We start from the raw sequence: 12,645 nt of genomic DNA, 5'->3' as shown, positions 1-12,645 counted from the left end.
GCACGCCTGTCATTTCTATGTAATCCATTCCTTATTATGACACTAATATTTTTGCATTGTTCTTCACATGTACCTTTAAAATCATATTGGTGTTAAACGCTATCGACGTTTTGCGTGATTAAAAAGAGCAAGGACACCATTTAATGCTCAGTTAGTTCATAAAGCAAGCAAATACAAGTGCCCCATCCCAAGCCTCATTTTAAAGAAATATCAAAATGTTGCGGAAAGAATTATTGCTGCTTTTCAGCTTCTTTCTTCTCAAGTTTCAAGCTGTATAGTTAATACTATCGACCAGTACTCTAGCGAAGACTCATAAAAGTTGTACTTTCGATTGAGGAACTACCGGAGGGGAAAGTGCAGCGATAAGAAACAGTGGAAAATGAAGATGTGTAGATCCTAGCGGGAATTGTGAAGCCCAGTAGGACTGGCAGGTGTGATGAGAGACAAACATGCAGTGGCATGTCAAAAAGAGTGGGCTCCCAAACAAAATTCCCGACAAACAGATTGAAAATTAAACAGAAAATAAAACAGCAAACACTGCTGTAGACAGCTCAAACTGAAAGTGGCTACTTCTCATCATCTCAGATCCCGGCGGAACTCTAAAATTTTACGAATATTCCAAGGGAAGGCTTGACAGCACATTTTAAAATAACGACTAGCTAAATTCGACCGAGACTTTTAAGCGCCGATCGCAATCTGGGGAAGAAAATTACGTATATATTTTGAAAACTACCATGCCAAGGAGAGGAGAAATTTCAGACACAAACACACAGACAACGATCCATAAACAAAATATTAGATTGCACATCTTTCCCGCAATGCTCGGTGCCCGGAGAGTATTCACGAACATCTGATGCTGCTGGTGGACACTTACCTGGACGCCGCCAAGTGTTAAATGTCCTGATAGTCCATTCAACGTGGATGCAATTAGTTATTTTTTTCAGCCTCCCCACACTCACTCCCGGCGTCTGGCCGATCGCAGAGGAACCCCCGACACTATGCTCTCCTTCTCTCTCCCACCCCAGCCCGGGTGCCTGTGTATCCGACGGTTCCCTCGATCACCCTCCTCCCTCAACCGTCAGAGCCGCTCGAACCAGCCGCGCCCTGATCACTCACAATCTTCAACCGCCCGCTTCCCTACCCTATCCTAGCCCACCCCCAAAAAATCCAACTTTTAGATGCCGATCAGGTCATTTTCTCTTTCTCCGTGCACAACTCCGGCTCAATAAACGCGCGCGCATTCTTAAAACTCTTTTTAAAAACAAATCCCTCCAACCTTTCTTCCCGACCGGCGCGCGCGCATTCCCCTTCATTCAAAATCCGTTTGAATTCCGGCGCCAAACGAAGCGATTGGCTGGCCGCCGTTTGCCGTCTCGCGAACCAATCACCTTTCGGCTTGTGTTCATCCAGCCTCACATTTTATTACCTTTCGGCTTGGTTGTTTCCCCCGCCGTCGGCTTGAGGTCTCTGTCGCAGCGCCTGCGCGGGCTGTTGTTACTACGTCTGCGCAAACCCGGCCACGGCATCTGTGGTAGTTCTGCTGGTAAATATTTGCTGTTTATGTTAAAAGAAAACATACCGTTGATGGTTTGAGGATAAGCAAAATGCTGGCCACCCACTCCAAACATGTTTGGATTCAAGCCTTCTTCAGTGACCTGCCCATTCCGAGTGAGTTGTGAGAGGCTGCACATTTGAAAGCAGCCGTAGAAAATGCTGCAAACACACATTTTAGACGAAATTTCAAATTTCTGTTTTCCAGCTGGGGCAGACTTTTTTTAATATAAGGGAAGGGATATCATGTATACAAACACAAGGTACGTGTCTTTTTAGGTGGTGGAATTAGGATTTCATAAAGATGCAGAATTTTTTTCTTCCATGAGATGTGCCATAAATTTACAATGGAAGCAAAATATTGCATGCTACAAATATGAGTTAAAAACAGACAGGGCCAGAAAAACTCGTCAAGTCTGGCAGCATCTGTGGAGAGAGGAACAGAGTTAACAATTCAAGACCCTGTGAATTCTTTTGGACTGAAAGGAGCAGGAAAATAGTGCTTTGTTTCTTCATTCACTGGTGGGACATGGGCATTGCAGGTTAGCCAGCATTTATTGCCTGCCCTCACTTGTCTTTGAGAAGTTGGTGGTGAGCTGCTTTCTTGAATTGGTACAGTGCATGCTGTAGGTCAACCCACAATGCCATTAGGGAGGAATTTCCAGGATTTTGACCCAGCAACAGCAAAGAGATGGTGACATATTTCCAAGTCAGGATTGTGAGTTGCTTGGAGGGAAAGCTGAACATGGTGGTATTCCGATGTGCCTGCTGTTGACCTTCTAGGTGGAAGTGATTGTGAATTTGGAAGGTACTGTTTGAGGATCTTTGGTAAATTTCAGCAGTGTGTCATAATGCATTGTTATGCAGAACTCAAAGGGTTAACTCTTTCTTGACAAATGCTGCCAAAGTTAGCTAAGTTTCTTCAATGATAATGGGAACTGCAGATGCTGGAGAATCTAAGACAACAGAGTGTGGGGCTGAATGAACACAGCAGGCCAAGCAGCATCTTAGGAGCGCAAAAGCTGACATCATCATTTGCACTCCTAAGATGCTGCTTGGCCTGCTGTGTTCATCCAGCCCCACACACTTATCTAAGTTTCTTCAATATTGTCTTTGTTGTTACATTAAAAAAAATTAAAACATTAAAAGGAATTCTAGCAAGTTTCATTAAAGACTGATTGAAAATTCCATGGACCCCTTTAAAGGGATGGATTTTTGCCTGCTGCTGACACTAAATTCCTGGACAAATGATGTAAAAGATGACTAATTGTTTGCAATTGATAAATTAAGGAAGGAAGAACTTCATTACTATCCAGGGCAACTCTGCCTGCTGTCAGCAGTTGCAGATAAGACTAGCATTATTATATTTGTGTTTAATGATTTCAAATGCACTATTCTCCTTTCTCGCCTGCTTTCCTAACAACTATCACCACCGTCAAGTTCATATCCAAGTTACTCACTATCCAGATTTAGAAAAAAATCACTTCTCCCAGTGTGGCTGGATAAAAGTAGTGGAACTCTAGCTGCATTTTGGGTGAACATGCAGCAAATAGACTGCACCAATTGGATACAGCAGCCAACCAAAGCCTTCTCAAGGATAACTAGAGATGGACAGTAAATGAGTGATTTTTTTTATAGTTACACCAACCTTCATGCCCTGCACAGTCTTCCTGCTGATGACTCTGAAGCCTTTCCTGGAAGATCAACAATTACTGCCCTATTATATGTCTCCTGAATGGCTATTCATTTGTAAACGAGGAACTTCCCATCCAAGACTAACTGTTGATGATAGTATTGACATTATAACCTGATGAAAACCTGGCTTACAGGTTACAGCGCTTGTGCTTACTGAAGCACCCTTCCTAATAGATTATATTTTCCATTGCCTACCTTGCTAAAAACACTGGTGATTGTGTCCACTTTATTACGCAAATTCAACTTAGTCTGTTGTTTCAGAGGTAGTAGGAACTGCAGATGCTGGAGAATCTGAGATAACAAGGTGTAGAGCTGGATGAACACAGCAGCCAAGCAGGAAGGCTGACGTTTCAGGCCTAGACCCTTCAGAAAAGATTTCTGAAGGAAGGTCTGGACCCAAAACGTCAGCTTTCCTGCCGCTCTGATGCGGCTTGGCCTGCTGTGTTCTTCCAGCTGCACCTTGTTATCTCAACTTAGTCTGTTCCCTTATTTCCTGAACTCCTTTGGGTATCTCATCTTTCAACCACCATCTCTGACCCCCTCAAAATCACTCGCTCTTTTGAGTTTGTCATTTTACCATTTGGAAGATTTTCTCATCACAATATCCCTATTCCTTTCCCCTCTCAGACTCTGCACTGTGACTTATTCTCTTTAATCTGAATTCACTACCCTCCTGTTCTCCATCAAACTGTCCCTTCAAATAAGCTACACAATCTGCATTCATGGCACCCCTTTAACCTTTCCGTTTAGCATTCTCAGTTGCTGTGATCTTAATCAGACAATACATTTCTGATTGCTTTTACTTCCTACCACTAGAACATAGAACAATGCAGCGCAGAGCAGGCCCTTTGACCCTCGATGTTGCGCCAACTTGTGAACTAATCTAAGCCCCTCCTCCTACACTATCCCATCATTATCCATATGCCTATCCAAGGACTGTTTAAATGCCCCTAATGTGGCTGAGTTAACTACATTGGCAGGCAGGGCATTCCATGCCCTTACCACTCTCTGAGTAAAGAACCTGCCTCTGACATCTGTCTTAAATCTATCACCCCTCAATTTGCAGCTATGTCCCCTTGTACAAGCTGAAGTCATCATCCTCGGAAAAAGACTCTCACTGTCCACCCTATCTAATCCTCTGATCATCTTGTATGTCTCTATTAAATCCCCTCTTAGCCTCCTTCTCTCCAACGAGAACAGACCCAAGTCCCTCAGCCTTTCTTCATAGGGCCTGCGCTCCAGACCAGGCAACATCCTGGTAAATCTCCTCTGCACCTTTTCCAATGCTTCCACATCCTTTCTGTGACATCCTTCTCCTAAAATGCCTTTCTGATGCCTTCACCACCCTGAACTTCTATCAGTTATGGGGAGCTCATGAGGTAACAAACTGTGGAGCTGGATGCACACAGCAGACCAAACAGCATCTTAGAAGCACAAAAGCTGACGTTTCAGGTTTAGACCCTTCATCAGAAAAGGGGGAGGAGGAGAGGGGGAGGTGGATGGAAGATGGATAGAGGAGAAGATAGGTGGAGAGTGTAGTGAAGAATTCTCTGCGTCTCCTGGTAGTTTCTCCACTACAAACAAGAGGAGACAGACAAGTTAAAGAGATGGGGATGGAGCCAGTAGAGGTTAGTTTAGGTGGGGAGGTAGGCAGGGGACAGGTCAGTCCGGGGAGGACGAACAGGTCAAGGGGGCGGGATGAGGTTAGTAGGTAGGAAATCAGGGTGTGGCAGGAGGTGGGAGGAGGGGATAGGTGAGAGGAAGAGCAGGTTAGGGAGGCGGGGACAAGCTGACCTGGTTTTGGGATGCAGTGGGGGCAGGAGAGATTTTGAAGCTTGTGAAATCCACATTGATACCATTAGGCTGCAGGGTTCCCAAGCGGAATATGAGTTGCTGTTCCTGCAACCTTCGGATGGCATTGTTATGGCACTGCAGGAGGCCCAGGATGGACATGTCATCGAAAGAATGGGAGGGGGAGTTGAAATGGTTCGCGACTGGGAGGTGCAGTTGTTTATTGCGAATTGAGCGTAGGTGTTCTGGTGAAGCAGTCCCCAAGCTTCCGCTTGGTTTCCCCAATGTAGAAGAGACCACAATGGGTACAGCCGATGCAGTGTACCACATTGGCAGATGAACAGGTGAACGTCTGCTTGATGTGGAAAGTCTTCTTGGGGCCTGGGATCTCATGAGCTTCTTTGTCATTGAGACTGAGATCATTTTTTCATCTGCCTGTGCTACATCTCTCCCAGCCTTTGACTGAAATTTGTTCTGATACCCCACCTTAATCTTAATGCATCTATTTCCTAATTTCCCTCCTATCTCTCCTCAATCCCTCTCCTAACTCATCTTCTCCAACTACAACCATTGCTCTCATGATCCAATTGATTTGTGAAGACTCTTCTGACACAGTAGTAATATCTCTACCTCCAGACTACAAGGCCTGAGTTCAAATTCTGCCTGTTCCAATGGTGTGTCGTAACGTGTCTGAATATGTTGATTAAAATGTCTACAATTCACCACTAAACTGCTCATTTCCATGCTTTGATGTTATAAATAGATCCCTCAACTCAGGTACTGTCTCTTGTCTTTCATCATTATCTGTATCCTCAAAAATACAACTTGCTCTTCATTCCTTGCACATTACTTTTTCATCTTCCACATTCTAATCCTCTCCAAATCTTTCAAAATGTTGCCTCTCAAATTTCTGTCCTATGTTTCTCGTAACTCCATGTTTGAATCTCTCCAATCAGGTTTCTATCTTTGTCACAGCACACTGAAATTACCGGAAACAAAATTTAAAATGCCAGCCATCTTTTGATAATAACCAAGGCACCCAAACCTCTTTATTCTCTCAGCTTCTCTGCTCCTTTCTCATGGTTAGCAACACTATTTGTCTTCAATTACTGTCCTCCAAAATTGAACTGAGTGGGCTGGCCCTCAGTTCCATTCATATATTTGTCTGAATCCACAAAATCTCCAGGAATGGCTTTTCTACCCATGCCCACACTGTGATCTTGATTGACAAAGGGTGTATTAGTGTATTCCCCTTTTATTACATATCTTCATACTGCTCCCTAGTAATATCATCCACATGTACAGCATCAATATTGAACTCTACTTCACGATAACTTCTCTAAGGCTCTTAGAGTCATAGAAACTGACCCTTAGACCAGATGTCCCAAATAAACTTATCCCATTTACCAGCATTTGTTCCATATCCCTCTAAACCTTTCCTATTCATTTATCCATACAGATGCTTTGTAAATGTTATAATTCTACTATCCTCCACCACTTGTTCTGGCAGTTCATTCCATACACGCAGCACCATCTGCATGAAAAAGCTGCTCCTTAGGTCCCTTTTAAATCTTTGCCCTCTCACCTTAAACCTATGCCCTCTAGTTTTGGACTCCCCCATCCTGGGGAAAAGACCTTGTCTATTTGCCCTATCCATGCCCCTCATGATTTTGTAAACCTTTATATGGTCTGCCATCAGCCTCCGACACTCCAGAGAAAATAGTCCCAGTCGATTCAGTCTCTACCTATACCTCAAACGCATCAACCCAGGCGACATCCTTGTAAATCTTTTCTGAATCCTTTCAAATTTCACAACATACTTCCAATAGCAGGGAGACCAGTGTTGCACACAGTACTCCAATAGTGGCCTAAACAATGTCTTATAAAGCTGCAATATGATCTCCTAAACTCTATACGCAATGAATGTGAAGCTGGGAAAGCACAGCCAGTCAGACAGCATCCGAGGATCAGGAAAGTCAATATTTCAGGCCAAAAGCCTTCATCAGGAAGGTTTTCATCCCAAAACCTTGACTTTCCTGCTCATGGGATGCCATCTGATTGACTGTGCTTTTCCAGCTCCACATTTATTGATTCAAGCTTCCGGCATCTGCAGTTCTTACTATTTCCTATACTCAGTGCACTGACCAATAAAGGCAAACATACCAAGAGTCTTCTTTACTATTCTACCTACCTGCGACTCCACTTTTAAGACACTATGAAACTGGAGTTCAAGGTCTCTTTGTTCAGCAAAACTCCCCAGGACCATACCATTAAGTGTACAAATCCTGCCGTGATTTGCCTTTCCAAATTGCAGCACCTTACATTTATATAAATTAAACTCTATCTGCCATTCCTTGATCCACAGGCCCATCTAATCAAGATCCCGTTGTACTCTGAGGTAGCCTTCATCGCTGTCCCATTATTTTTCTCCCCAGTATGTATTTCTTCCACCCTTTCCTTTTTATCCAACTTTGTTCTCTCCTTTTTTTTGTGATGTTTAATTCATTCTCATCTCAGTACAGATAATTATCTTTGCCATTTCTGTATATTTGCCACACCTTTGGAGGAGACATTACTAAGCACAGTATTTTGCTGTTCCTGATGTCTGATGTGATTTTTCTGTAAATGTGGTGTTGGCTCAAATATGTGAACTTAAACAGAAAAAGATACTGAACTGAAGCCCCAGTTAACTGCAGATGCTGACACTTTCAACTGCTAATGACCAAAGTGGCTAAACTACTCTCTGTTCCAGATACAGTTTCACTTTTTCACAGCTTCTGTGCATAGTTAAAGTACTCTACTTAAATCATAGATCATTTAATGTAGCCATTTTATGATTATATCGTGGATGTCACCTCTGCTTTTGTTGTCTTTTACATAAGAAGCAAATTCACGCACAAGCACATTTTGGTTATTCGATCTGAAGACGTAACAACCAGTCTCAGAAGAATGTGGAAAATTCAGCTAGTCAGGTGATGTTGACAACCTGTTACTTCTAACCAGAGAATGAAGTAATTAAAGCCGTATGGAAGTGGAGAATGATAGAATTCTTTAAGCCTCTTTTGTGCTCATTCTGTACCTCATGGAATGATTCTACACAAAAGAACCAGGAGTGACCTAAAGAAGATTTTCTTTTGATACTGTGAGTGGTTATGATCTTCAATACACTGCCTAACTGAGAGTGTGATAGTAGCAGATTCACTTGTTGCTCTTAAGAGGCAATTAGATAATTAAAGTGAAGAAAAATGGAGGTAATAAAATGTGAGGCTGGATGAACACAGCAGGCCAAGCAGCATCTCAGGAGCACAAAAGCTGACGTTTCGGGCCTAGACCCTTCATCAGAGAGGGGGATGGGGAGAGGGAACTGGAATAAATAGGGAGAGAGGGGGAGGCGGACCGAAGATGGAGAGTAAAGAAGATAGGTGGAGAGAGTATAGGTGAGGAGGTAGGGAGGGGATAGGTCAGTCCAGGGAAGACGGACAGGTCAAGGAGGTGGAATGAGGTTAGTAGGTAGATGGGGGTGCGGCTTGGGGTGGGAGGAAGGGATGGGTGAGAGGAAGAACCGGTTAGGGAGGCAGAGTCAGGTTGGACAGGTTTTGGGATGCTGTGGGTGGGGGAGAAGAGCTGGGCTGGTTGTGTGGTGCAGTGGGGGAAGGGGATGAACTGGGCTGGTTTAGGGATGCAGTAGGGGAAGGGGAGATTTTGAAGCTGGTGAAGTCCACATTGATACCATGAGGCTGCAGGGTTCCCAGGCGGAGTATGAGTTGCTGTTCCTGCAACCTTCGGGTGGCATCATTGTGGCAGTGCAGGAGGCCCATGATGGACATGTCATCTAGAGAATGGGAGGGGGAGTGGAAATGGTTTGCGACTGGGAGGTGCAGTTGTTTGTTGCGAACTGAGCGGAGGTGTTCTGCAAAGCGGTCTCCAAGCCTCCGCTTGGTTTCCCCAATGTAGAGGAAGCCACACCGGGTACAGTGGATGCAGTATACCACATTGGCAGATGTGCAGGTGAACCTCTGCTTAATGTGGAATGTCATCTTGGGGCCTGGGATAGGGGTGAGGGAGGAGGTGTGGGGGCAAGTGTAGCATTTCCTGCGGTTGCAGGGGAAGGTGCCGGGTGTGGTGGGGTTGGAGGGCAGTGTGGAGCGAACAAGGGAGTCACGGAGAGAGTGGTCTCTCCGGAAAGCAGACAGGGGTGGGGATGGTAAAATGTCTTGGGTGGTGGGGTCGGATTGTAAATGGCGGACGTGTCGGAGGACGATGCGTTGTATCCGGAGGTTGGTAGGGTGGTGTGTGAGAACGAGGGGGATCCTCTTTGGGCGGTTGTGGCAGGGGCGGGGTGTGAGGGATGTGTTGCGGGAAATACGGGAGACGCGGTCAAGGGCGTTCTCGATCACTGTGGGGGGAAAGTTGCGGTCCTTGAAGAACTTGGACATCTGGGATGTGCGGGAGTGGAATGTCTTATCGTGGGAGCAGATGCGGCGGAGGAATTGCGAATAGGGGATGGAATTTTTGCAGGAGGGTGGGTGGGAGGAGGTGTATTCTAGGTAGCTGTGGGAGTCGGTGGGCTTGAAATGGACATCAGTTACAAGCTGGTTGCCTGAGATGGAGACTGAGAGGTCCAGGAAGGTGAGGGATGTGCTGGAGATGGCCCAGGTGAACTGAAGGTTGGGTGGAAGGTGTTGGTGAAGTGGATGATCTGTTCGAGCTCCTCTGGGGAGCAAGAGGCGGCGCCGATACAGTCATCAATGTACTGGAGGAAGAGGTGGGGTTTGGGGCCTGTGTAGGTGCGGAAGAGGGACTGTTCCACGTAACCTACAAAGAGGCAGGCATAGCTCTACATCGCCGAGGCCTGACGCCAACTCTCCGACACCACCTCCTACCGCCCCCTCGATCATGACCCCACATCCGAGCACCAAACCATCACCTCCAACACCATTCACGACCTCATCACCTCAGGGGACCTCCCACCCACAGCCTCAACCTCATTGTTCCCCAACCCCGCATGGCCCGTTCCTATCTCCTTCCCAAAATCCACAAACCTGCCTGCCCTGGTCGACCCATCATCTCAGCCTGCTCCTGCCCCACCGAACTCATCTCCACCTATCTGGACTCCATTTTCTCCCCTTTGGTCCAGGAACTCCCCACCTACGTCCGTGAGACCACCCACGCCCTCCACCTCCTCCAGGAGTTCCAATTCCCTGGCCCCCAACACCTCGTATTCACCATGGACGTCCAGTCCCTATACACCTGCATTCCGCATGCAGATGGCCTCAAGGCCCTCCGCTTCTTCCTGTCCCGCAGGCCCGACCAGTCCCCCTCCACCGACACTCTCATCCGCCTAGCTGAACTCGTCCTCACCCTCAACAACTTCTCTTTTGACTCCTCCCACTTCCTACAGACTAAGCGGGTGGCCATGGGCACCTGCATGAGCCCCAGCTATGCCTGCCTCTTTGTAGGTTACGTGGAACAGTCCCTCTTCCACACCTACACAGGCCCCAAACCCCACCTCTTCCTCCGGTACATTGATGACTGTATCGGCGCCGCCTCTTGCTCCCCAGAGGAGCTCGAACAGTTCATCCACTTCACCAACACCTTCCACCCCAACCTTCAGTTCACCTGGGCCATCTCCAGCACATCCCTCACCTTCCTGGACCTCTCAGTCTCCATCTCAGGCAACCAGCTTGTAACTGATGTCCATTTCAAGCCCATCGACTCCCACAGCTACCTAGAATACACCTCCTCCCACCCACCCTCCTGCAAAAATTCCATCCCCTATTCCCAATGCCTCCGCCTCCGCCGCATCTGCTCCCACGATAAGACATTCCACTCCCGCACACCCCAGATGTCCAAGTTCTTCAAGGACCGCAACTTGCCCTCACAGTGATCGAGAACGCCCTTGACCGCGTCTCCCGTATTTCCCGCAACACATCCCTCACACCCCGCCCCCACCACAACCACCCTAAGAGGATCCCCCTCGTTCTCACACACCACCCTACCAACCTCCGGATACAATGCATCATCCTCCAACACTTTCGCCATTTACAATCCGACCCCACCACCCAAGACATTTTTCCATCCCCACCCCTGTCTGCTTTCCGGAGAGACCACTCTCTCCGTGACTCCCTTGTTCGCTCCACACTGCCCTCCAACCCCACCACACCCGGCACCTTCCCCTGCAACCGAATTCTCCAGCATCTGCAGTTCCCATTATCTCTGAAGAAAAATGGAAACTGGTTGTGCTGAATTGTGGCGATAATTAGAATAAATGCACGCTACAAGCCAAATAACCTCACTCTAAGCTGTATTCATTCTATAATTCTATGGGCTGTATTTAAAAGTCCATTGTAGTCCTTGCATGACCCCAGATAAAATGTTTGGATCAGCCCATTCACAAGTCTACTGGTTGCACTATAGCCATTAAATGGCTGCTTGGCTATTAATTAAGGTGAGGTGGGACTTCTGCACCTCAGAAACATTGAGTTGAATCTTACAATTTTTGGCTAAATGCTAGTTGTGTCAAGGTTTTTGGAGAGTTGTCACTGTGAGGTCTAGCAGGTTTTCTTGACGTGCCAGTGCGGTCTCAGAAGTTTGGAGGAATGCACAGCAATACAGAGTCATAGACTCATATATTATGGAAACAGATCCCTCTGTCCATTTCATCCGCGCTGACCAGTCATTCCAATCTGACCTAGTCCCATTTGCCAGCATTTGTCCCATATCCCTCTCAACCCTTCCCACTCATATACCCATCCAGATGCCTTTTAAATGTTGCAATTGTACTTGCCTCTACCTCTTCCTCTGGCAGCTCATTACATACACACACACCAACTTCGTGTAAAAGTTAGCCAACACGTCCTTTCTACATCTTTCTCCTCTCATGTCAAACCTATGCCATCTAGTTTTGGACCCACATCCCCGCCATCCTAGGATAATGACCTTTGCAGTTCACCCCATCATGCCCCTCCTGATTTTATAAACGTCTATAAGGTCACCCCTCAGCTTTTGATGTTCCAGGAAGAAACTCTGAAACCTTCTCAGCCTTGCCCTATAACTCAAACCCTCCAGACCCAGTAACATACTTGTAAATCCTTTATGCACCCTCTCAAGTTTAGTAATGTCTTTCTTATAGAAGGGCAAGCAAAATTATATGCAGTATTCCAGAAGTGGCCTCACCAATGTCCTATACAGCCACAACATGATGTCCCATCTCCTATACTTAATGTTCTGACCAATAAAGGCAAGCATGTCAAGTGGCTTCTGTCTACCCAACCCTGTCTACCTGAAATTCCGTTCTCAAGAAATTTTGCATCTCTATCCCTAGGCCTCTTTCTTTGGCAACTCTCCAAGGTTCTGCCATTAACTGTATAAGATCTGCCCTGGTTTGCCTCACCAACCTCTGATCTTTTGTTGTTGAATCACTTGAAAGAGGAAAATTTTCTCCTCTTTACTCTTTCCAAACCTCACACCAAATGGAAACCGTCCATTCGGCTACTAACCATTTTTCATTGTTTCAGGTACAACAGTGCAAAATTTCCAAAGTTCCCAGGTGAATAAAAGCCTTCACCCTTCCATTATTCCAACAAAACCCCTCAGTGTCCTTTTTAA

At 46.2% G+C, this 12,645-nt stretch overlaps 1 protein-coding gene and 1 long non-coding RNA gene across 5 annotated transcripts in view; one reads left to right on the top strand and one right to left on the bottom strand.

Annotated features, from left to right (window-relative positions):
* Positions 1 to 1,313, bottom strand: part of mki67 (marker of proliferation Ki-67) — a 47,337-nt gene extending 46,024 nt beyond the window's left edge. For 3 of the 4 annotated variants that reach the window (XM_048551027.2, XM_048551032.2, XM_048551031.2), the window contains exon 1: positions 875 to 1,270. The gene's annotated coding sequence lies outside the window, so the exon portion shown is untranslated. The other variant, XM_048551030.2, reaches the window with a different exon arrangement.
* Positions 1,314 to 1,576: 263 nt separating this feature from the next.
* LOC125461810 (uncharacterized) overlaps positions 1,577 to 12,645 on the top strand; it is a 35,506-nt gene continuing 24,437 nt past the window's right edge. The window contains exon 1 of the long non-coding RNA XR_007249554.2: positions 1,577 to 1,668. This is a non-coding gene — a long non-coding RNA (uncharacterized LOC125461810). The remainder of the gene's footprint in view (positions 1,669 to 12,645) is intronic.

This window comes from Stegostoma tigrinum, chromosome 20 (assembly GCF_030684315.1).
Source record: "Stegostoma tigrinum isolate sSteTig4 chromosome 20, sSteTig4.hap1, whole genome shotgun sequence".
Taxonomy (NCBI): Eukaryota; Metazoa; Chordata; class Chondrichthyes; order Orectolobiformes; family Stegostomatidae; genus Stegostoma; species Stegostoma tigrinum.
This window is presented reverse-complemented; position numbering and strand designations above follow the sequence as displayed.